The sequence below is a fragment of the Oxyura jamaicensis genome, chromosome 3 (genome assembly GCF_011077185.1).
Source record: "Oxyura jamaicensis isolate SHBP4307 breed ruddy duck chromosome 3, BPBGC_Ojam_1.0, whole genome shotgun sequence".
NCBI lineage: Eukaryota > Metazoa > Chordata > Aves > Anseriformes > Anatidae > Oxyura > Oxyura jamaicensis.
Window position 1 is genome coordinate 63,235,723 of NC_048895.1, and position 26,743 is coordinate 63,262,465.

Genomic DNA, 26,743 nt, shown 5'->3' on the forward strand with positions numbered 1-26,743 from the left:
CATTAGTCTGTGGTATTAGATTAATACCTGCAATTACAGATAACTGGACAAGACTGAAAAATCTAGCAGGATTTTTTCACTTCTGGTTACCAGGTATCCATTAAAGAACTAATGAATAATAGAAACATAAACCTCTGTCCACCAATCAATCTATCATGCTGAATTAAGGGATTCACTCATTCTCTCAATAACAATAAAATGTTTACTCCTCAATGTCTGTAGAAAATAAAGTCTCAAAATCAGTACAATAGTATATGCGTGATGCGTTAAGAATGAGTTAGCTGAGAGATTTCAAAAATGTAGCTGCCAGTAAGATATCACAATTATATGAAATTGTTCTTAGTGAGGTTCCAGGGAGCTTATATTATTTCAGGTGATATTAAAATAAGTTATCATAAGTAAATGAAAACATATGTACATTTTGATAGTGATAGCAGAAAAACTTAAATGTCTAAAAACAACACCCTTAAGTCAGACCCAGAAATTGCAGACAGGATCCCAGAAACAAGTGCCTGGAAAGAACTGATGAGTCAGCAGGTGGAGAGCTGAGCCTGAACTCCGTGTGTGATCTGTAGCAAAAGGGCTAATGCAATCCTTGCATGTATAAAGAGGGAACCAGTCCAGGACTATGGAGATGAACTTATCCCTCATGCAACATGGGCCCTATAAATTCTAGAGTGATGTACAATGCTCTGGTGCACATTTTAGAAACGAAAGCAAAACAATGGAGAGGGCGCAGGAAAGAACAACATAGACTATTAAAAGAATGAAATAAAATGCTTTCATATACAGTTGGTGAGGGAATAAGAAATGAAGCTAACTGTAGCTCTGTCAGGATATATATTTGGGAGAGGAAAGACACAGCCATAAGGAAATGACTATTTAACATCAAATTAGGTATTAATGGGAAGGAGACCAGGCTCAAATTCTGATTCCAATATGATTCATTCCAACTGATTCCAATGACCTGCATAGTCGTGCTCAAATTATCTTACTGACAGAGAGTGTAAGTGTAAATGGTTGCCTGTTCCATACCAAACTGTAAGAGAAGGGCATTAGACGTCCCAGTCCCAGAATATCCTCCAGTGTGTACAATATGAGGTTTCAGTGCAGTGAGAACTACCTGAGCCACTGGCATGGAAAAAGTGGTTATACCACTTTTGTTACACCAGATACAGGGCATACATGGTACAAAGCCCAGTTCAGAATGCACAGTCAGAAAATAAGCACCATTATGTGTGCTGCAACCAGGACATACATCCCTTAGCTTAGTTTCATCCCTGCTGTCTTCAGGAGCTCAGTTCAGCTTCAAAAAATAGATTGACTTGGATACCTCAGGTGGCAAAGAAATTTCATTGGTGTTAACAAAAGCAGCAACAGCTCTTATGGCTATGGGAATTACATGGCATCAGAGTGTGCACATGGAATTTAAAGGACAAAAGTTGGAATTTGGTGGGCTGTAAGCACCTGGGGATGTATGTGTACCATACCCTCACTGTGCTGTGTAGCATACCCTCACTTACCCAGCTACCTCTGAGCAAAGCGATTTTCCTCCTCTGCTGGTTGCGGGGCTCCAGATGGGTATCAATAGCCAGTCCAGGGTTTGGCACAGATCTGAGCTCTGAGAGGCCAACCAGCAATCCCACCTGGCATACCCCACAAGCTGGGGACAGTTGCACGCCCATATATATCCTGATTTGGGTTGCACCTCCCATTCTTTCTGACACCTCAGCACTATGTGAGCTTCTCATGTACTTGCTTTCTGTCCTTCCTCTGTCATGGGCACGGGGACTGCAGGAGGCTCCCACATGGAAATGCCTGTCTTTACTTTTTGGAATGTGCAGAAGATGAACCAATGCAATGAGCAAAGAATAAAGTCTCTAATTTAATTTTGGTATCCTCAGTGAAAGTAGACTGGCTTCACAAAACCAGGGGAAGTAATTTCATAATGAATAGTAAAAAATAGGATAGCTTGGCTTTAAAATAAATAAATAAATAAACAACAGTGTTTTTTAAATATTCAGAAAGTTTGATTTTTTTATTATTATTTTTTTTGCTTAACAAGAAATATTAAGCCCAGGAATCTGCCTTCAACCCAGCAAAAAACTTTTGACTCCATGGTAGAGTATGAGGAAACTGCAGGACTGAATCCATAAACTTAAATCAGACTGCTGAGTCTATCAGCAGTTGCAATCACTAATTTTGCAGTCCCTAATTCCTTTACTTTTTCCTAGTTCAAATGCAATAGATAAATGAAAGTAGCGCCTACCAATACCATTAAACTTAACAGTTGGTCATTGCTTTCATTAAAATTCCTTTTTTTTTCTAAATTTTAGACCAGAGAAATAACTTGGCATAAAATCTTCCAGCCTGGAAACAATTTTTATGATTGCAGATTTTCAAAGAGAGCTGTTTGGTTATTTTTAAGTTACAGAAACACAAGAAACACATATCTAGCATTTAAGAAGGGGCTTTTCTTGTTATTGTTGTGTTGATTCAACTTGTGCATGGATGGAAATACCGTAAAAGGTATATAGTATATTAATTACAAGACCTAAGATTCCTTCTTTTTTTGACAGAGCACCTGTGCGTGTTTATAAGTGATGTGCAGACATCAGTGAGGGGCCCAACCAGCAGAAACTGAGTCTGGATTCGATCATTCAGAGAATTGAGTGGTTTTGGATCGAGGGATTTAATCTGAGCCCTTTCTTGTAATGTATTTTAGAGGTGAAAGGGCTTTTCTTCTGCCAAGATGAGAGTATAGGGCTGCAGGGATTTGTATTTCTCTTGCAGCTGTAGACATCACTAACAAATATGGCCTCAATTCTGGAAGCATCTTAGCTGAAGTAGATCTCTACTGTGATGTGGTGCTCCATTACAGCTGGTCTTCAGAGGCAGAATGACCCCCACCAGCTGCAGCACGAGGTCAGAGATGACCAAGAAAGCGTGTACAGTAATGTTTCCACACTGCTCTCCTGAACATCCTGCTGCAAAAGCCTTTGGTATTAGTGCCCTCTGTGCCAGGGGAAGATATTCAGACTCCAGGGAGTTTATTGGAAAAGGAAGGTACTCACTATGGTTCTTTTAAACTAGATTTTCAATAACATGATAAACATGTTACAATAACATGAGCCTCCACAGTCATCAGTACCAAGAGCTGGTGCTCCCCTGAACCCTGTGCCTGCACAGAAGGTGGGTCGGTGGTGGAGAACATCAGAGGGAGATGAGGCAGGCTGTGCTGAGGGACAGGAACACTCAGTTAATCTTCTTATGATTGTTAATTAAGTACCATGTTAATCTCCTTAAAACCAATTTATTTTGCAAGCCCACTGCCTCTGAGTGTTCAAAGCTAAGTAAAGCTTGCTTGCACTTTGTCCTGGTCAACCAAGGAAGCTGAGAAGGCAAAACCCACCTTCTCAGAAACATATTATTGCAAAAGCTTCAGAATGAAACCTGATGGCAAAATAGCCAATTTTCCATTGTGGCATAGCCACAGGTTCCATTATATGATTTCTTATTCATTGTTGAATTTGAAATCTGCTTTTACCGTACTTTTTTTCCCCACGAAAATGAGAAATCACTATGGAAGGATTCTATGCAGTTAATTGAACAGCTGTCCCAGAATACATATATATATATATTTAATATATCTTATGAGTTAAAGAATGAGTTTCATGAAAGAACAGCTTCTTAGGGACATTCTTATTACAATAAACAAGTTATTTCAACTCTGAAGGTTATATTATCAGCAGTTATATATACATATAAATCTATATCTACCTGTGTACAGACATACACATGTAAATACATTCACTTCAAAAACTATACTTACGTTTTCTCTTGAAAAAAAGATACTCTCTAAAGGTAAGTTCATGTGTAACATTGATTGAAGTTTGCTCTCCCTGTAGTTAAAATACAGGAAGCATGTGATGCAACATCCTACAGTCTGTGCTACTTCTGACTAGCTCATATTGAATACAAGCTCTGTTAAGTTGAAAGGATTTCTGGTTTGTTTCAACTTGAAAGTGATTTAATATGAGGCCCAGAGAGAAAATCTGTCTCAGTAATCAAATTATAACAAGTAAGGATTAAAAGTATTAAAAAGTTTAAGCAATCTTTTAGCTGCCCTGTGTTCTTGAGGTCATTTGAAGCTGGCTGTGGGAATAAGTAAAATAAAATAACAAGAGAGGGAAAAAACAAAGTATTATTATAGAAGGAAATCAAAGAGTGTCCTTCAGGATTAGATTATGGTACAAGAAAGGGACTGAAACATTTTCCAGGATCCTTAATTAATTTTCCTTAGGCAAACATAATTTTAAAAGGGTATTTTAACAGCAATCTTTCTTTTCTTTCTTTCTAAACTGGATATACTAATATTTGAAAATTGAATGCTTTTACTTACATATACATAAATGCCATAATTGCTGATAACGTCCACTAACTCACAAAATAAAGTGTTCCTCAAATGAGCAATTATAGGGACTGTGTATATGATATTATTTGTTTATTATTTGGTGTATACATATGAAGATATATATATGAGCATAATCATCCCAAATCTTTGGTGGTAATGCATCAAGTTCAAACAACTTTATAGCAATTTATGTAAGTGTGCTGGTGGTGCCTTGTTGCAAAGGACAGCCATGTCTGCTTTTGCAGGTCTGTTTTTAACAACCTTAACAAAGATACAAACTGAACCAACTCACTACTAAAGGTACTGAAGGCATCTCCAACTTGATGCAGGGAAGATCTGAGATGATGTTACAAGGAAATAGATAGAAGTTTTTCTTCTGTCTTTCTGAACCTGATTTCCTTTCAGTTAGTAGTGCCTTTCCCAAGGCCTAAAATGTCTTAAAGTCCCTGCAAACATCTGGTGGATCCTTTGAGGTAGATCCTATTAACTCAGCCTGCACCAGTGAAGCTAGTTATGAGGTGGGAAAGGTGAGAACTTGCAAATACAATTAATTCCCTCAAATTAGTTTTGTCAGGAAAAACATTGTAAATTGTTTTTACTTTATTCTGATATTCTGTGTCCAAGACAATTCTTTAAACAACTCATTCTGAATACTTACTTACCTATACATTAAGTCCTCTCAAATGCATATGTATGGATAACTGTTGCGTATGCCAGAGAATTACTTTACAGTAACGCCTCAGATCCAAAAAATTCTGTTCAAAAGGTGCTGCCACCCCCCTGACATCCCCATGTCCACCACTGCTCACCTTGCTATGCTGTCACCTGCTCTTCAGAAATGCTCATTGGTCCCCTGAGGGACCTCCCTTATACTGAAAGCTTATGACCTGCATTTTGCCTTGTCACTGTGCAAATGGATAAGAAAGGGAGGAGTAGGGCACTGTGCCCATTTATTAACAATTAAAGATTCTAATTAGGTTGTGATGTGGGAATAGTGGACAGCAATAGTGTTGCTAAGTCCTTAAAAAGCAGCTGCCAATTAATATTAGGTTTCCCAGAGAGGCTGTGGAGTCTCCCTCCCTGGAGATCTTAAAAACCACTTCAGCATGGTCCTGAGTGCCCTGCACTGGGTGACCCTGCTTGAGCAGGAGTAGGGGGAGTAGGAGCAGGTGACATCCAGAGGTCCCTTCCCACCTCAGTTGTTCTGTGATTCTGTGTCTTTGCCTTCCCTTCCTTAAGAAAACAATGAGTATATACAGCACTATGAAGGTATGTGGATGGAGGACTGTTTCATAAAATGGGAGCAGGTGAAATCAATGTTGGACTGTGCAGACATCTCTGGACACAGCTAGAGAGTCTATGGTCTCAGGAATGCACCAGAAGGCTGACTAGGGAGTACAGAAAGTCAATTGTTTCCAAAGGCAGCAAGGTATGTTCTCCTGCTTTTTTTTTTTTTTTTTTTTTTCCATTCTTCTTCTTATAGGTTGAGCATATAGCTTATTTAGCTTCTGACACATAAATCCAGCCAGTCATTTTCTTCCACAGTGGCTTTAACTCCATCATCCATGTATTTTAAATCAAGGTGTTACTGCCTAGGCAAATTCCCTAAGAAAGTCTCCAAGGGATGGTGTCTGATGCACGTGCAAGGTCTTTGACCAGCAAGCATGGCTGGGTCTCCAACATTTTTCTTGGTCATAGCCCCAAAATCTGAAAATCATCAACCTGCTTCAGACAGACTTTTGCTAAGTCATTTGTTATGGAAACTTTGGCCCATATATTCCTCTGACTGGCAGAGATAAAAATGAATGACTTTTCTAACTAATGTGTAGTGTTGACAGTATCTCTTTAAATTTATTACGTTAGATTGTGAAAATACGGTTACTTAACAAAAATCACATTTGTTTCTTACCTAAGCTTTTTACCTTTAGTAGCTGTTTCGTTGATATGTTCCCAGTTTCGATAATAAAGCTCAGCAGAGGCTGCTGTTAATTTTTAAGTAAATACATACATGAAACTTTATGTGGATGTGTTCCTCTAGAGCAACAAAAAATGCCCTGTTCTATCTAGGTTGCACATGACTACCTGAATTTCACTGTGTTTTTTCATTTTTATCAGCCTGGATTTCATTTTGGAAAGTCCTTGGTTGTGAAAGGGCTTGGGTCCATGCCTGCTGAATTCAAGATGAAGTTGTCAGCATATCTTTGTTGGATGATGACTTAGAGGAGTTTTCCATAAGTTAAATGAACTAGTTTGTTTAAAGCTCACAAGGAGGTACAAAGCCCCGTCATTGCAGGGGGAATTGGCTGAGATAAAAGCTTTTGATGGCATCTTTTACGGGAAGTAGAGAAGAGGAAACTATCTCAATTTTTAAACGTATTGAAGGCATACCCTACAGATCTTTTTCATTCAGTTTTTACCAGTGATTTCAGGAAAACTTCTTTGGACAGCTTGGGGATTGGTTTACTCTACTTATCCAAGGAATAGAACTGAAATCCAAAGATATTCAGTCTATGGAAGAGGGTGTTTTCAAATGTTCTACAGTCTACCACCATAAGAAGAAAATACTCAATAGATGTCTAGTAGACATTCAATTCCTTTTCTTTCTAACCCTGATATCTATCACACCCTCTGCACTCCATCTGATCTGAGTGAGGTGTAAACTGTGTACCCAGAGATTCTCACACACTTGCTGCCACCTGCAATATTACTCCAACTGCAGAAGTGTGAAGTACTGCATTTTAAACTGAGGCATTTCTCTCAATAGAGAAATCTACTCCCAGACTATCACTGTGACACACAAAGTTAAATTAAGATTAGATCAAAATCTGGGAGGATAACTTAAAATGAGAATCAAAAGGTTACAAATCTAAATGCTTTTTCAGAGCCAGTGGTTGTCATAGTAACCACTTGGACAACTTTTTTTTCTTGGAAATACAGAGTAAACACTTATTAAAGTGGGCCTCAGTGATACAGTAAATACATGAATTTATTGCTATTTGCAGTCAGAGCTGGGTGAAGAAATCCAGGAGACGCTATTTCAGAATTTGTTTTCCTTCTCAAACCAAAGGTCCAATGATACGAAGTCACTCGAGCAACCAAGGAGCTGGAGATGCATGTTTATTGTCTGCTTTGGCCCATCCCTGGGGCCCTGCGGCTGCAGCTTAGCAACCAGCTTCATCTGGGTCAAACTCAAAGACATGGATAGCACACATTAGGTTATCATGTTATGAAGAGTATTACATGATGTACAGCTGGCATGGAAATTTTTATTTAAAGAAACAGTTTCAAATTTCTTCTTTTGCTGTACTTATTAGGTTGTGGGTTTTTTGTTTACACACAAGCTGTATGAGTTAAAACTCTACTCGAAATAATAACACATAATGCAAGCTGCTTTCTCTCCCAGCTTTGGCTGTATGGGACAAACCAAAATCCTGTTATACAAGACACCATTAAAATTATACTCAAAGCATTCCAAGGTGAATGGTTTGGGTCTATTAACCCATGCATTTGAGCTGTCATGGACATCTACACTTTGAACTTTCAACATATCAGGTGTTTTGGATCAATTCAATAAAAATTTTTAAAAACTGCAGTCCCAAGACAAATTTATTCAATGCAGACATATGCAAACAACAAATTCTTGATTGTGTGTGAAAACATGGTTAAGTTTAAGTCATGTGAAGTCCTAATTTAGCTTTTAAATTTCAGAAGTCTTAACTTCAGAGTCAAGTAAACAAATGCTTTTTAATAGAATATTCTTGTGAATGCCAGATGACTCACAACCTAGAACACAGGTGGGAAAATGTACAAAGTATGGGCCACGCAGTTGGGTCTGACAAGTCAAAAGTCTTCAACCAGGATTCAGAGATTAAAATGTAGTTATATGCTTATATGATTAAATTTTACACAAATTGGAAAAAAAAATAAAATAAATAATAATTCCTTTTAATGTAGATCATTGCTTTGCCAAGAATGACCAGATTTACCTATTAGGTAAATCTGTTTCTAACAATATTTGTAGGAGATCAATCCCACTGCCATTAGAGGTTTATCTGGTGAAACTCAGTGACTTTGCAGTGCTTTAAGCCCTCAATCCTCATGTTGGTTTTAATCCTCTTGTTGAGTTGTGTTGGAAGTAGTGGTACTGGGCACTTCTTCAAATGTACTGTCAGCAGCTCCAGCTTTACCACTGATCTCTTGGTTCTCATATTTTTGATAGATTTCAACTTTCAATGTCTTGGCAAGCTGACCTTGGCATGCCTTATCCTGGCATCAAACAAATTCCCTGCCAAGAAGCATTGGGTAGTCCTGCTGAAACCTAACTATAAATTTATTGGAATGTGCTAGAATATACAGACAATGGATCTGTGACATACACACTCATGCTTTGCCTCATTTTTTCATCTACTCTCCTGTCTTGGAATAGAATCTGGTTAAGATCACTCCTGATCAAGTGAAATACTGTCACCAAGGAGACTAATTCAAATACAAACTCCAAAGAAAAGAACTTTGGCTCTGAAACCAGCTCCATAAGTGAGGAAGACATGGATAACTTATTTCTTATTATATACAGTGTGCCTCCATGGTGCTTAGCTATGGATGGGCAGATTCATTGGATACCATGATGGAAGCAATCCCCAAACCACCAATATCAGAATGTAGTGGCTTTCAGTTTCTCTTTTTTTTCTCACACTTTTTTAACCTTCATGGTGTTTAGCACTCTAGGATAGAAAGAGTTAAATTATGTTCAACATATCACATGTAATGTAGCAGGATATCAGCTTCTGTGTGAGATGTAATTAAATAAAGACTATAGGATTTGCCACATAAAGTATGGAAGCCCCCTACTAATGATTCTGAGTTTTGTGTGTTCATCGGGATAAGCTGTGAATGAAACTAGTCAAAAGATGTCTGTGACATTCACCCTTACTTTATTAAGTAGTGGTGCTTAATGATAACTTTATATGGAGTAGGTGGAGATGGTCTCTAACTTAGACCAATGCAGATAAAGAAAACAAAGTCAACCCTGAGTAAACTGAATTGTAAAAGCAAGGGTCAAATGTTGAGATCCCAGCCATAAATATTGGTAACACATAGCTGATACAAACTATTTAAGGATGAAATCAGATCTACAAAATGAAGTGTCCTCATTGCAAATAGAATCATGGAAGAATTCAGGTTGGAAAAGACCTCTAAGTTCATCAAGTTCAATTGAGTAATGCAAGGTAGAACAGCTCTACCCTGGAACAACTGTAGTGCTGGCTTATGGCTGTGAGGTTTTGGACATTTGGCCTTACATTATCCTCCTCTTACTCCCTCCTTCACAAGGAGACTTTTCTTTAGCAAAACAGAGATGGACATGACTGCAAGTCAAACTCAGAGCCAGAGCTACAAGGTTACTGAAAGTTAACAGCTTCTCCTATATGTTCAAGATTTGTATTAGGGGAAGGAGATCTGAGCATCTGTCCTACTTTCCAGTGATTGTAAAAATAGAGGAATAGTCTTGGAAGCAAGGCCTGGAACCCCAGTCTTCCCACCACAAAGTGATATTTTTCTTTGCCAGGCGACGTGTCAGGTTTCTGCTTCCATGCCTTTATATTCTCACTTAGATGGAACAAATTCTTCTCTTCACTGTGATGCTACTCCAAAAAAGCTGATGAAGACTGTCTCAGCTTCAGCTACCCATTTCCTTCACCTAAAGGCTGGTTTGAGCGTTGCCCTGTGTAGTAACAGGTTGGCAATGCAGATTCTCATTCCCTTAGGAGCTCAGTCTGGAGGCAGTGTTTCAAACCAGGATAACCTAGTGGGAATTATTTTTGTGGGAAAGTTGAAAATGGAATAATGTGTAAATACAGTGTCAGCAATAACTTAATTTTCTGAAGATCCCAACTCTGTGAGGTGTTTAGTTTTCTCAACAACACCTACTAAACTAAGCATCTCCAGGAGGCAGATAGAAAACATTCTGGCTACATCTATGCTACTAAATGGAATGAGCATGGGACTGTTTTCTGTCACTAAGTCCAACTGGCATGGAGCAGCCTACTTCCATACTGCTAAATTCTGTTCTTCCAAAACATGCTGGCTGCAGCCAAATTGCCTATGATTTTTAATTGACCTTTGGCCTTTGCAAATCCTTACTGTACTCAGCAGTTTTTTAGGATAGTGCTAGCTGATCCAGGTCAAAACCATACTAGGGACCTTTCTAACAATTTAACAGTTAGATGACTTAGTTATCATGTCCGGGAACATTCCCAGCAGTCTAATATACAAATATAGATGCCATCATTTAACTCTTCCCCAGACAGGCATAGATGTGAGTTAGGAATTAAGCTAATTGTCAGGACTTGGGTAGTTCTGGAAATGTAGACAGTTAAATTCAATTAAGTTTTCAGTTTGCAGTGTAGAATATTGAGTGTCTTGACACCCAGATTTCACCTAAGACCTACCAAGTTGCTGAAATGCCTTGATCTGCCTCTATAATTTTAACGTAGCAAATGCTATGAACAAATTAAAGTTTCTAGGCTCACTTTACTTCATAAATAGCACCGTTTCCCTCTCATGAAGCAATCAGTTCTACCAAGATTCTCAGCTGCATGAAACACAATATAAAATTTCTGCGGGAAACCAGAATTTGTTCTGGTTTTTCACTCTACATAAATATTTCTACATGGCTTCATTTATAACAAAATTCTAGCTTAAAATATCAATTTCCCATTTATTGTTGGTTTGTGATATAATCATCTATAACTCCTTGCACTATTGCTTTTCATTATTTATCCAGCTTTTAAATGTCTGAAAAAGAAAACTTGCATTGTACTTGAATCATGACCTGCTAAAAGCACTCCCAATAAAAGTTACTTGACTTCTGATGGACACGGGAATCTACTGTTGCAATCCCCACAGAGGATTCAGAAGTATGGAGCCTTAGGCTATGTAGTGAGCATGTTATAAAAACATATGGGTCTTTTCAAAAGTAACTGATGCATGAATATGTCATATCAATTCTTCAGTCTTGGGTTGAACAGCATGGGGAGACCTTCTGTATAAAAAAAGAGTAATGCCTAATACCTTCATTTGGAGAACTACAGCTGAGAAAACTCATCCATTCATATCACAGCTTTTCTTCAGGACATGCCTGGGTGCTTTGCTGATGGATGCAGAAAAATCCAGCTCCATTCACTCAGTGATGGACTTGTAGTCCCTATCAAGTAATTTGTGACATTTACTATACTGTGGGACTCTATAGATCCTGGGGTGCAAAATGCTTATTTTCTTCCATTTCTAAGGCTGTGGACACTCTAAAATGTTTGCTCTACATAAAAATCAAAGTGTCATGGGATTTTAAATCCGGTAAAAAAGTGCAGGACTGGACAGCCCAAGTTCTTGTTGCAGAGAACCAAGGAACAAAAGACTTCCTGATGCCTCAAACAGAAACAAACTAAGCCCAATAGACTCCACCAACACACTGGAAAGAGGCAGGAGAGAGAGGAAGTAGCTGAGTTGCCCTGGATAGAGGGAATCAACAAAAGAAGGGAGAATGTTGAGATTAGTGAACCTCCTGTCCATATATATCACAGTTATCTAAACCAAAAGTGGAAGCTTCTGAAGTTTGTTCCTCACCTTTTGCCAGTACTGCAAACAACCATATATTGTGCCCTTTTCTTAATTCAAATGATAACCCTGATTATTTCACCATTCAGTGCAAAATAAAGAAAAACTAGCATCCCTCTTCCACTCAGAGAAAAGTCTGTTTCTGTACACTCTTTTATACAGCTGAAGTAAAATCAATTTGGCAGGAGCCATGGGATAAACTAGAGCTTAGAAAATAATCTAGATGTTCAATTTTTCTGTACATGCACTGAAACATGCTTCTTTAGTTAAATCTGATTTGTTAGTGGAAATATTACAATATGAACTTATTTTTAGTGAAGAAAGATTCTCAGCCGTTGAACAGTATGGACAGGTATGGACAAAGAGAGATACACTCAACCATATATAGCCAAATATATATATAGCCAAAGTAGAGTGTGTGACAGATCTAATTCATGTTCCTGGTCAAAAACTCATCTCAGGCAAGTGCCCTCATTCCTGGGATAGCCTACATTCTCTGTTCTTTTACTACTTATGAACTGCATTGTTCTCAGGGTAGAAAAGAGCCTTTTATCTATATACAACACCAAAAAAAAAAAATAACAAGAAAAAAAAAAAAAACTTTTTCACTCCTAGCTCCACTTTTGATCCCTAATTTTGCACTGAACATTGCTACAATTGTTGGCACAGCAACTCCTGAGCCTACAGAGGCAAATCACTGCTGTGGCCAAGAGCTGACTGGTGCAGGAGTGAAAGTGCGTAGTCAGGAAGATCTGGTTACGACTCTTTGATTCTCTGCCAGCACTGGCCACAGAGTCAGTGCGCGTTAGAGCAACCCTCAGGCTGGGCCAACCTACATCAGATGACAATGGTCTTAAGGTGGCAATCTGCCAGCTGGAATTATCTGCACAGTAGCATGCTGGTCTCATCCCCTCCAGCCTCTGGCTTTATTATTATATAGGCTGGGACCAGTAGGATTCAGAGCTATGCCAGTTTATGTCTACTAAAAGCTCCCTTCTGCTGGGAAATTTTCATTTGGCCAGATACAGCTGAAATCCTGAGACACAAAGAGGCCAGCATATGGAACTGAATCTGTACCAGTGTATTTTTGGTCTATCATCTTGTTAACTCATCAGTTAAGAAAAACTTCTCAGTTATGAAAGAGCCTTGTTATGGTGTCACATCGTGGTGATCCCACAACTTAATAGTACTCTTTGCACTAGAACTCAATGTCACTGACGCATCTCAAAGTGAGAGGTCACATCAAGAAGAGAATCAGCCAAGAAATCTGACAAGATACAGCTTTCCTGGTGCTAATGGAGCCAAGATTCGCAGAAAAGGCTGTTTCTAACAGCTAAAAGATATCAATACTACTGGTGATAACCACCATTTCTTACACAGTCACTGCCATGGTTACAGAAAATCTTGTTCAGAAGAGAACATGGCAGAAGAAAACAGGGACTTAAATCGAGCTTTTATAAATATGTGTGTATGTCTGTCTCTTTATAAAATGATACAGTAGAAGTCTTTCACTGAACTAATACCCTCCAAAAAAAAATCTTATTAAAACAATTAATCTTTCACACACACAAAAAATCAACACTTCTATTTCTAGTCATTATAAATAAGAAGCTCAGATAAGCAGGACAGTAGGAGTATGAATTAACTGAAATTAACATGCAGTTGCCACATGTCTTTTCCTAGGGAAGATAAGTACCTTTGATTACAGAGCTTTATCCTCAAAGTTCTCAGTAAAGAGCATCAAAAAGACCATGCTGTCCAGGGCACAGCATGGGCAATCCTCGTCAGAGCCCTGTGGCTCTATATTCCATGCTGGCATATAAAATGTCCTTCCTTGGGCAAGCCGCCCTCCAACACTGTTGGAGAACACTTTTGTGTTTTCCTAGACCAAAAACCTTCATTCTACAGTCTAATTTTAGATAGTCAGCAGAACCATAGTACTCACTTATCACAACAGTTTTAGGAGACTGCACTGAAAATCGTTAGAATAGTCAAAGGCAAAATAATTCTCATACCCTCTGTACATTTAATGTGATTAAGCAACAATTTTTAGCTGGGTAAAAATAATAAAATCCTGGACAGATGTCAGTTCAGGATAATTTTCAGGTGACCTGCAACTCAAAACCTCCTTAGTTTCTTTCTGGCACATGCCTTTGTATTCAGAGTAAACATAGTAAATACCCAAACTAATTTCTCCATCTTGGAGTTGGAGCACAGAAATATTGGTAAATGGAAATTACAACTTTAGTTTCTGCTATGCTTATATCTATTTCTTACTGTACTTCTCAAAAACAGCTGCTGATTGATCAGGATTCTCCTGAAATTCAGCCAGCTTAAGAAACATAAGCCCTTTCACAGAAAGGTGGATGGGTTTTTGTGTACTGTCTCCTCTAGAGGATGGTGGCTTTAAAGACAAGGCAACCTAATACCATCCTTCTCTGTAAGCAATGGACATCTTATTGTAAGTTGCTGCTTTTAAAAGGCTATTTTTTGTCATGAACTTTTCTGTGGTGCTTATCATTGTGATATCTGCTCCCTAAATTACTAGAACAGAGTTTACTTTTATGCAGCTGAGTCAGAGAAAGAAAAAAAAAAAAAAAAAGAAAGAAAGAAAAAAAAATAGCCCATCAGTTTTTGATGTCAATTTTTCAACTATGAAATTAAGCATTAAGCATGGCATTGTACTTGATATGTTGAAAGTACAAGTATCAGCGATTCCAATGACATGTATGAGAACTCTGATTTTCTGCAAATCAGAACTTATGCTCTCCAAACATGCAAGGAGAAAATAAGTCATGCATATATAGTAATCACACAAAAAGGACTGGGAATAAATGACATTTCAAGTATCTTATCCCTTTGTAGTAGATGAAAAATAGTACCTATATTTTTTAACAGCCGACAAACACTTTAATTTTGCAAATGTGCTTTTGGTTTTGGCAGCCCTTTCCATTGTCTGAGAAGAATGAGCCTTTTAGACAGTCACTCCTCAAGCCTGATTCATTTCTAGAGCAGCTCCACTCAATGTTCTGAACAGAGAATGAATTTCTGGAACCAGTACTCTGTACTCAGGTAAATGAGGGTTATCATAAACCACACAGAAGAATAATTGATTGAAGTTCCACAGGAGTAGGCTGGCATGCAATTTTTAATGATAGTTTGCCTTTATGATGTTATTACACTAGGGTGTGTGTTTGTTTTTGTTGTTGTTGTTTGGTTTGGTTTGGTTTTGCATTTGTTTCTTTTAAACCTGGAAAAATATGAAGAAAAATAGATAAGATCCCCTCATAAAAGTCCACATAGGCTTTACAGCATAGACAGAATCTTTGGTTACTTGGCACAAATTTTTGCTACCTGAAGTAACTGGAAATGAATAGAATAACTAGGAGAAACAGAAGACTGCTAATAATATTGTATGTGAATCAGCCTTTGGACATAAATGAGAAACACGCTTTACATTCAGCAAATATTATTGAAATTTAATGACACAGTGTAGTAACAGTCTACTAAGTCTACATGACCAGGTTGGATGGGGCTTTGAGCAACATGGTCTAGTGGCAGGTGTCCCTGCCCATAGCAGGGGGGTTGGAACTGGATGGTATTTAAGGCCCCTTCCAACCCAAACCGTTCTGTGATTCTACGGAGTGTTAGATCTGCATGGAGAACATTCATGTCACGAAGCTTTGGGCAGCTAGCCCAGTCAGCAGGTTGATCTCTAGTCAATGAAAGAAGATAGACCCATAGGTTGATTCAAAAATCTGTTTTATTCCTTGTCGTAGTGCAAGAAATAATGTCCTTTTTTGTTTTGTTTTTAAATCATCATTCTGGTCCTATCCACAGTGGACATAGGTAAAAGGCTTTCTCAGAGAGTGACTAAGAAGAGAGTCTAACAACAGAGTTTAGAGAGTGGCTTTGCAATTTGGCCTGCTCAGGTCAATGGCCAGCTGCATGGATAGCCCTAATTCATGTTTAAACAAATATATTTCCCTTTAGGATAGAGCTGGTGGCTTGTCATGGCAAGAATGAGCACAGTCTTTTCTCATCACTGAATATATAAAACCCATGGCCAACTGAAAAGTAAAGGGTAGAGGGAAGTGGAAAATGAAAGAAAAGCCTGTGGCACACAATGCTTTAATTAATAATAGTTGCTGGAATCAGGAAATCAGGAGAAAAGTCAATATCCTCTACCTCATAATAAAAGTGGTTTTAAAACCTTTTAATATTATTAAACTAACAGTTTCAAACCCTTTAAAATTATATTCCCCACTAGGCTGAAGATGTGAAAATTCACAGAGGAGTCTCTCTCAATAGTGGACTGGCTGATGTGACAAAGAGCGTGGCGTTATTTTTTTAATTCTCAAGCTATGTTTTTAGTTGTTTTTTCTTTAATGGAAATCATGGCTAATGAGACACATACAGCCTTGGGGAGAATCTACTCACTCACTTCAGCAGGAGCACCTTCTCAATTGACCGAAATACGCTAACTTTGGCCAAAATGGCTTCAATACATACTGCAAAAATTGAAAACATTTCACAGATAATGGCATATTGGGACCACTAACTCAGAGGGCTTTGAAAAAAATCTTGGTGGTCTTTTCCCTTCGGCAGAGGAGACACAAGGCCATGTCTTTGGTGGGGTAGAGCCGTATTTAAAAGGGCTAGGAAAGTCTAGGAAAGGAACAACAGCTGTCACCATATAACTGTGGTAGAAATGGAAAATACAAGCATCTCTAAGCTTTCTATGCCTAAATCAATAAAGGACTATTCTACCTTTAATCTTATCAAAAAATAATAGGGGATGTTTTGACTCCCAAAGCACTTGCACAAACCATAGTTTTCATGAATATTCATATCTTACTCTTGTCAAAAGTTCCTCCCATACTGAAAAGTTATCAGTTTATTTCTTTTTTATGATGTTTTGTAATGCCAACCTTTCCTTCACTTAGCTTTCCTTGTTGAAAACAAACATCATGAACAACAAAACCAGATTATATCACTAGAGACAGCCTTCATTAAATTCAGGACTTGCTCTGATCTCAGGACGCAGTGGCTGTCCTGTATGTTGTCTAGATTGTTAAATGGTGTCTTTAGACTATTGAACAGTCCAAATACTGCTGAAATTCATGAGGTTTGTCCATTACATTATGAAGAGAGAAAAAAAATCTTTATCTCAGTATTCCAAAAGTATTTTTATACTCATAAAGTAACACTGATTTTTCAGAGATCACCTTTTCCTTTGGTTGCTATTAAGAAACAAACAAACAAACAAAAAGCATTTTACTAAATAAAGGACAAAAACATGCATTCAAAAAACAGCTGATGAATACACAGTTAAAATATTTTTTATTTGTTCTCCTCAGATGACTGAGGAGAGTTTTATGTTACAGAAATATTTTTAAAAGTTTTCTCTTACCACAATGGAACTGATTTATTGGCAACCAATTAGTACTTCCAGATAAATCTCTAGTGTTCACAGCAATATTTCAGTATCATTTACTTTTTTAACTATTTAGTTTTATGTTCTCATAGAGTTGTAGAACTTAGTTATTAAGAAAGCTATTTGTTCATTTTTTTCCATCTTGCAGGTCAGCGCCAGGTTTGTCCTTATTTATAGTTTAAACAGCTTTGTTCAGGCTCTGTTTAAGCATCCCAAAGGATGGCTATCCTACCACTTGGAAAACTTTCTACAGCTTTATAAACTTCATTAGCAGGAAATTATATATATATATATATATACATATATATAAATCAGCCTAATTTTCCTATGCTACATTTAAAACTGTTATTTTTAGTTATAGTGTCCTAGACCAGCCTGCACAATTCAACATCCTGCCTCTCTTTTTAACACCTTTCAAAATTCTTTTCTTAATTTCCTGCTCCTAATAAGTGTTGTTAAATACTCCTTGGATGAAACCCCTTATTTTGGCAGGAGACACCCAGGCAATGCTTGGTACATCCTATTTACAGTCATATGACAACTTTCAACAGCAGGTTTTTGTTGTTGTTGTTTTTAAAAAAAAACGCTAGATGATATCATCTGATACTACGTTGTAGTAATTGGATATAGATAGACAGATACAAAAAGTTCAGATTTGCAGACTGCTTAGCTAGCAAAAGTGCTTTATCTGTTTACTTGTGCTAAGGATGCCTGTGCTTGTTCAATCAGACTGCAAAAACTCTGCTAGTAAAGCTGAGAGGTACTACTTTTCCCTACTCCTTCTCCCACGAATTTTCTCTCTGAATGAACAAAACTGAACACCATGAAGAGGAGCTAATTACAATTTTGTTTATTTTCATGGCGTGTGTTTGTAATATTTGAAGAGCTGCTGTATAAAGCCATCAGCAGTGCTGCCACTGAGTAGCCAGACAAGTGGGAGAAACCCATTGTGGAACTTCAGGCAGGACCATGAAGTCATCATTTTATTTGAGAACTCTCAAATAAGAGAGAAAAAGAGAGAAAAAATCTGCCAGTTCGTGAAAGATAATTTCTCTCACAAAGAGAAAGGCAGGTTAAACTATCCTCTCACCTTTACAGATGGATAATGTAAGGTATATGTGAGATCAGGGAAAAACATCTTTCATGGCATCTCTACTCTTCTGTGCACCTCACAAGGCCAACACAATCTCATTCCTGATAACTTATCTTTGGCCAGTTTCAGTAGAAGACATAAGCCTGTAAAACAAAAGCAGTTATATTATTGTATGAAATGTATTAATTTGAAAGAGTACACAATAAAGTTGTCAGAAACCTCCTGAAGACAGGTCAGAACAAGCAGCTGGAAAGCTGCTGGAGTGAATAGATTTCTGGAGGAACACGAAACAGGTGCTGTTGTGGGGCTCCTGCCTATGGAAATGTAGCATGTGAACCAACTCTCAAGAGGTACACAACTCACTGTTGACCTACCAGTTGTGCCAGATGTCAAATGAACATCTCTAATGAGGTCTCTGAAGATCTCTAGTGAGCTGGCAAATACAAATTTAAAAGGGTGAACTCACAAGTTCATGTGGTATAAATCATTTCTAAAAGAATCACGTTTCTATATGGACTCCCTAAGTCTAATTCCTCATATTTTAAAAGGTTTAGCCATGTTCTCTGAGAAAACACTATATATTGTTCCACTTTTCCTAAGGTCAAAATTATTTTTCTTGTCTTCCTGAGCTTTAAAAGGCTCCAAGACAAATGATAATACCTGCTCTTTTTGTCTTGCAAATACTGTTTGTGCAAACGAGATAAATATGCCACCTATAAGCATAACTGGGGAAAAGCCTTGCAATAACACTCCATAGATTATTCCATATTCATAAAACTGGGACTCTACCCAACACTTACCATGGTGTTTTTCCTATAAATCTCCAAATCCTCATGTGGATGATGACTGTATATATACAGTATTTGTATGGAAAAACTGAGCAAAAAGTACTATAACAAGCTGGAAACAATTCCTCAATGTGCTGTTTCTTCCAATAACACTACTTGTCTACAGTGCATTGTGGCAAAGATTGCAGATTATGATTCCATTAAATGCTTGGCTTACTGGATAGTTTTAAAACAAGTAGTTCTCTGGGATTATAAAATAGCAGTACAAAATGGAGACAATAATGGACATAAAGTTTCACTTGGTTAATCAAGTACTTGGCTACATGTTTTTTTGCCAGGTAGCAAACATTCATTTATGAGGGTAGCTCAAGGGTAGCTGCAGAGTTTGCAATGCCTTTCTGCTGAGGAGATTAAGCATTCAGCAAGTATTCAGGTTTAGAGCCTCCAGGATATATGCATGTCTGTACTCTCACACATTTTGGCATCTTTGTTGTTCTTCAAGTACTCCAGTTAATCCAGGCCAGATCTAAATTTCTGCAGCTCTGTGTATGTGAAGATGAGCCGCAGCTGGTGAACTGCTTGAAGCTCCTGCCACTCTCCTAGTGGAACAGAAACTTGGTGCCAGGCTGCCGGGTCCCTGCCTGGCCGCTGAAGAGTGGATCTTTCTCAGACTTTCCTGAAGAATTTTTTTCATTTGTAGAAATCCCCTTTCTTTGGGGAGATGGATTGAATTTAGGTTCCATACTACTAAGACACTCATTTTTCATAGATGGGGAAAGTTACCTTTCTGCATGTCCAGCTACAAGAGAAGACAAAGACTCCCTGAAGGAAGTTTTCCACCTCTATGCTCTCCTTTCTTCTAGCAGCTCAAGAAACTCTCTGCTTGTTTCCCAAGACCGCTTCCTTGGGTGCATAACTATATCAGAGCAATGACTAAAAATCTTGGACGTCTAACCAGGCACTGAAACTTTTACAACATCCAATGCATTTAAGAGGTGTTTCACTAAGCACGGCATCACCTAGGTACTTTAAAGACTTGTAATAATCTCCTTAACCCATTAAATTAAAAACAAACAAACAAACAAACAAACAAAAAACACACAAACAAAAAAACTTTCAGTATCTTCAAGAGCTCCAGTATCTGTGAAAGAGAGATGAGCAGCAGCATACCACTTATATATTTAGCTGAAATGCAGTCTCCAAAAATACTTTTAAGAAAGATCAGTGGAGACACCTTTCACAGCTCACTGTGTGGATCACAACATTGCCTGACATTTACCATCAGACACAGATTCATAAATTCCTTTGGTAAAAAGAGTGGTAGTGTCTGCGCCTTTCACTTTATTTTTCTGCTTTTGCCAGTCCCTTTGTCAAATCCTTTGTTATCAAGGGCAAATTTTGACCCTATTATATTTACTGGCTGAATTCTTACAGCTCCAGAGCAGTGGACAAAAACTTTACTTGCTCAGCGTCAGCAGAAGTGAACAAGTAAGCATGCTGCAAAAAGCAGCACCATGCTGTTTCCTCTTCCTCTAAATCCAATACACAAAATCAATAGTCATAGTTTTTAATCATTTTATATTTCTTACAGCAACAAGCAACTTGCAGAGTACCTAAACTGGCTAGAATCACAAATGAGGGAGTATTGCTTTTTTGAGATTAAAAGGCAGACTTTCCTGCCTATGGAAAAGTAGTATGTGAACTAGCTCTCAAGTACACAACTGGCTGCTTTTTGCTCCTTATTTGTGTGGAAAAATAAGTCCAGATTTTATGTCTGAACATGTACTGTTGTAACAGCATTGAATTCCACATAGTTTATCCTTCCAAATTAAAAGAAAAAAAAAAATCAGGTTCCTGATTCTATGATTCCTGCCAGAGTCATGTGTTGATACGCCAAGTCCACCCCATTTCTGGGAGGGGCAGTTGGGGTCTACTCTTGGAACATATATCTTGTAAGCATTTAAATGAACGGTTAGCCAGAACTGGCATCTTCAAAAGCGGGTGCTTACAGCATTACACTGTGAAATATGAATTTGGATATCTGTAATGCTGTTATACAAAAGTTCAATATATACCTTTCATCCATTTTTGCCATTTTATCTAATTTTACTCTGCTTAATTCTTAAGAATTTGTGAGTCATTAATGTTTTGTTTGTCCTATGGTAAATGGAAGGTTTTGATAAAAAACAGTTCTCTCTCTGTGGGTGTTGCTCAACTGTTTGCTCTCTTAGTAGTTCTGAGCACTAGCAAACAACACTACCAGTCCAAAAGGCTCACATAGAGTAATACTACATAAGTTTGTCTTTCAGCAGAGTACGACCTATTTTTAAGCAATGGAAGTTGGCAGACAAAATATATTTTGAATGAGAAGACAAAAACTGAATGACTTTACATGTCACCTTAGGAATCAAATTCGTAGAAAGGAAACTATAATAATATTTCAAACATCATTTAGAATAAAATAAAAGTTAATGTGTGACATGGACTATCTACTTGTTTGTCAGACAATGCATCTCCTTGGTCTTTTTATTTTTTACAAGGTGATGCTTTCCACTCTACAGGAATCTCTTTACATTCAATATATGTATAAATGTATAAAAATATGTATAAAATATATTAAAAATGTATAAAGAGTCATGACTACGAGCTTTTTTATTATTATTATTATTATTTTGGCCATGTCTTATAAAGTTGTGACATGGATTTAGTTCACTTGCATGGGAAATTAATATTCCTCCTATGCTTCTCCATAGTTTCTAGGAGACAAACTCATAAACCTCAGAACCAAAAAACTAAATCTGGCAAATCTTAACACCACCCAGACCAAACTATTCCAAGACAGGACCTTCTTTGTTCGCATTTATGTGAGGGTGTCTATGGTGAGCCTTGTGATCACCACAGAGGCTAGAGACTTCTCAGCTACTGTATAGTGATGCACAGTGCAACACCCAAACTGGCTGTCCAAAAGATAACTCATGCATCATAAAACTAGAACAGAACTTCACTGTGATTAATTTACTGTGCTTTTGTCAATGTAGATTCACCATTTTGGGCAGCAGTGACAGTGGAAGTAGCCTTTCTACACTTCATTCCCTAGTCCTTCCTATACTTGCACTGCATAGACAACAGCAGATCAGATACCTGGTCAGATTAAAAATAAATAAAAAGAAGTAATTGCCCAAGTAGCCATCAAACTTACAGTTCAGAGCTCCACACGAGTGTCCAAGTGCACTTCTCCATGGCTGACGTAATCAAACTACTAAACGTGGCTATGAGAAACCAAACCGTCTTTGTGTGTATGTGTGTGTGTGTGAGTGAGTGTGTGTGTGTGTACACCCCAAAGAATAGCAATTCAATTTAAGCAACCAGGTGCTTTAACGTTTTCAGTGGAACACCAAAAGAGGAAGCCTGATAATTTCAAATGGAAAACAAGGCAGCTTTTAAAAAGCTGGATGCTGGGGTTGGATGGGAGGTGTCTATTTGTTGTTGATGGTGGTTTTCTCCTAAAAGTTGTTAAATATCCTTATGGAGAGGAATTTCTCACTTTTTATTTTTTGACTAAAAATAATTCATCAGATATTCTTTACTTCACAGAAAATTGAATCTTATTTGGACCAGTTTGTTTTCTGTTGTTGAGAGAAAAAGCTATCATTTTACTTGTCTGAAGAAAGCTATAACTAGATGAGTAAAATGTGTGGAGGAAAAAGCAGCTTAAATACTCGCATGCTGATGAAATGATATCATCAGGATGAAATGATTATGTGGTCTCATTGAATAGGTGCGCACCCAGCCACTATGACTCTTGCCATTTCCTTAAATTGACCCAAAAGGCTCACATTGTTATGTCTGCGCTAATCGACATGATCCTCCCTTGCATACTGACTTTGCAAGGACAGCTGAGTTTCGGCAATCAGTTCAAATGCTTCTTTTGAAAATGTGGTTATTCAATACATGATTTTTAATGAGGTATTACTATAAGGGCTGTACTGTGTAGTCCCCCTAAGGATAAACTTACTCCAGATGAAAAGGATCATCTGGTTTAAAATGGTTAAAGTTGAATTTTTTCCTGATTTACTTTCAGCTCAGTATAACAGGAGATAAGATACTTGCCCCTTTCAAAATGCGGCCTAAGCCTGCAGTCTGCACCATCTGGTTGAAAGGGTTACCTGTAGCTGAAAAATATGCATTTGTGAACTGTACCTAGAAATTCCAGAAAGGTAGCCTGCACATTAGAACAGAAAATTTGGAGACACCTCAACCAGTCAAGTCCCTAAAAATCTTGGTGCTGATTAATACTATACTTATCAAACTCTCTAAAGTCTGAAAAATTGGAATGAAAATTTTAAGGGAAAGAATTTCCTTACAAGATTTCTCCTCAAAAACATCAAACATAATAATCCCTGTCATAATGGTATTATGATGTGCCTGCTTTTCTTTTAAAGCAGAACTGAAAGTTTCAATCAAATGGAAAATAATTTCAAGGGGAAAATAACCCTCTCATCCAACCTGTGTATAATGACTCAGAGAATCATAGGATAGTTGAGAATGGCAGGGACCTCTGGAGATCATCTGGTCCAACAGCTCCTGCTCAAGTAGGGACAACTAAGGCAGGTTGCTCAGGACAGTTTCCTGGGAGAATTCCCTGAGGGAATCAACAATATTTTTTTAAATTTTAGACAAAATTTAAAGCAGAGCTATTCCTCCCTCCCCTGACCTTACAGAAAACCTCAGACATTAACATAGAGCAGCTTCCCCTTTTTGTGCTTTTCTGCTCCTAAACTTCTTTCAGAAAGACTCAGTACTGGGATAGTTTCCCCCACTATATGTTTCTTTCTCTTATATCAGGAGTACTGCCTCTGAAACCAAAAAAAAAATAATTCTCATCCTTTTTTATTGGTTCCCATACCATCATTCCCTGGAATATGTTTCAAATGTTACCATTTCTTTTACCATTCTCCCACTACAGAACAGCTAAATACTTCTACACAGAGAAGATTTATATCTCTTAAAGAATGCAGTGTGCAAATGGCCCGATTATTTTCTTACACCTGTTTGGCAGAAAGGATTTGCATTGTATTTGAAAGGTAATGTGTATAATCCAAAACTTTCCCGTCTCTGAAAAAAAAAAAAAAAAAAAAAAAAAACATACACAGTGCATTGGAAAGATAGAGCTTGACTTTCTTCCTTCAGGAAAAATGCATTTGATTTGATTATGGAAGTTTTTCAGAGGTGGGAAAGTTAAAAGTATTGTTTCAGCCTGCATTTCTGTGACCAGAGTTCCTGCCTCACGTACTTAAATAATTCTAAAAGAACTCAATTAAATTAAAAATCTATAAAGATGGTTATTTCCCAACATTTTATAATCCATTACTTTTGTATGCCCACTGAAAAGTAATGCAGATGCAACTTCTTTAAGAAAGGACAATACAGCATTTTCTACTTGCTTTCAGCAATGCTTTTAACACAGCTGCTCTTGCTATATCTAATATGTTTAGTTACAGTAGTCATGAAAACCTCAAAATGGGTATAAGGTTTTGCAGCTTCAGCAAGTTACAAGTCTAGCAGTCTCTGGGAATGATGAGCTATAACTAAGCCATCTACTTAATCTTTATGATAGTACACAAAACTGCCGGAGTCTAACATCAGAAAATTCTTTTGCTGGGTCAAACATAACTATTTTTATTAATATTTTTAAAACCAAAGAAACTGTATAGCACATCACAAGTTTGGTACTGCTTTAATAATGCTAGATGATGGAATATTTTGCTTCACATAAATGCCTATGATGAAAATCCACATTTCCTAATGGGACCTTTACATAAGTAAGCCAGGTCAGGTTCAGAATTAATATTTCTTTCTTTCTTGCAATTTTCAGTCCCCATAGAAGTCAAGGCAGATGCATGAGCACAAAAAGAAAACTTAATGGGGATTATCAGCCAAACTAATCTATTCTGACTTGATATTCATGTCAATATCCAGCTGTGATTAAAAGTTTTCAGGAACTCTGAATTGAGAAAATTTTAAAATCTCTCTAAAATAGAAATTTTTGAATAAAGCAAGATCCAGAGCTCAGCCCCAGCACTAAGAACACCATGCAACTGGCTTTTGTATTTCTTAAGGAAAACAGAAGGAGAGCAAGAGAATATAAAAAATAAAAATTTCATGTACTGAGATTTACTGAAAGGTATGCTTTTAAAGTTTCACTTCATTAGAATACTTTTGCGAAGTATTTAGTTTTGTGATTATCTCTATCCTCTATCTTTATAGACAAAAGAAGTCACAACATGAAAAGGATACAATAAGGAAATCCAATCATCTCATGGCTTTGTAACTTTTGCTTTATAAACAAGCACATTTACCCAACTCCAATGGACTGTCAGGTAAAATCTGAAAATTCTGGGTCAACAAACCTATAAGTCCAGCTAGGGTGAAATGGAAATCAAATGGGAATAATTCAGGTCAATGCAGTACAAAAAACCTCCCTTTTCCTTTGGAACAATAGATCCCAAGAAAACTGATGTTTGGCAATACAATATTGTGTGATCTTTTTGAAGAGATATTTAAATTTACCAAAATGAATTAGAGCAGAATTAGAGGTAGTCCATGAAAGTTTAAAAGCTGACTTCATACTACAAGCTGAAGTGTGAATGTCAGACCTGTCAGAAGAAAGGTAACTTGCCTCACATTTAAAGTAAGGTGAAAAAAAATTGTGACATAACTTATGCCATTGTAATTAATGTTTTGCTGTGTCTAGACCCATCCTTTCACCATTTCTTTTCTATATGCCACACATATGTTACTTAAACAAATGGAGTCTAGACCCATCTTTAAAATGTGTTTAGGAAAGTCCCACTTAACATATCCAAACTTGACAGGCATTACTCTGTTTTAGGAACTAAGGCTTGAAAGCACTGGCCTTTTAACCCAGTCTCTCAATACACCTAGGACATGCTCCTCATATTTCTTCATGCAACAAACAAAGTTCTTAGCACTTGTAGTATCTAGAAAGTGGGGAAAAAAAATCTTTTTAATATAAACATTTAGATAAGCAGGTGTTAATATGAAATATTTAACACCAACATCCTCTAAATGATTTTTTTTAAAATGTAATTCCTGATAATATAATCAACTTAAAATTTAGCATAAATCTGAAACTTTGTGTGTTCAATTTGCTAAAAAATGAGTCTGAAAGGAAACTAAGAAGCAATGTTTTAGTCAGTTCATTATTTCAGAATCATAAGATTTCTCCAGATATTCTGAATATATATTGAAACAGAACCAGGACAGCATGGGATTATATTTAAGAGAGGGGCCTTAAAATAACATTCAGCTGTATGTAACTGAACACAAGACAGCTTCCAGTGCCTCTTATTGAAACCAAATTAGCTTTTCCTTTCTTG

The 26,743-nt window shown here is 37.4% G+C and overlaps 1 long non-coding RNA gene across 2 annotated transcripts; it reads left to right on the forward strand.

Annotated features, from left to right (window-relative positions):
- Positions 1-2,582: 2,582 nt before the first annotated feature.
- LOC118164676 lies at positions 2,583-6,327 on the forward strand. Of its 2 annotated transcripts, none has more exons than XR_004749602.1 (3): positions 2,583-3,066; positions 4,820-4,941; positions 5,898-6,327. It is a non-coding gene; the product is annotated as an uncharacterized LOC118164676 (long non-coding RNA). The 2 variants fall into 2 exon arrangements; XR_004749603.1 differs by having other exon boundaries at positions 2,583-2,925.
- The last annotated feature ends 20,416 nt before the right edge of the window (positions 6,328-26,743 follow it).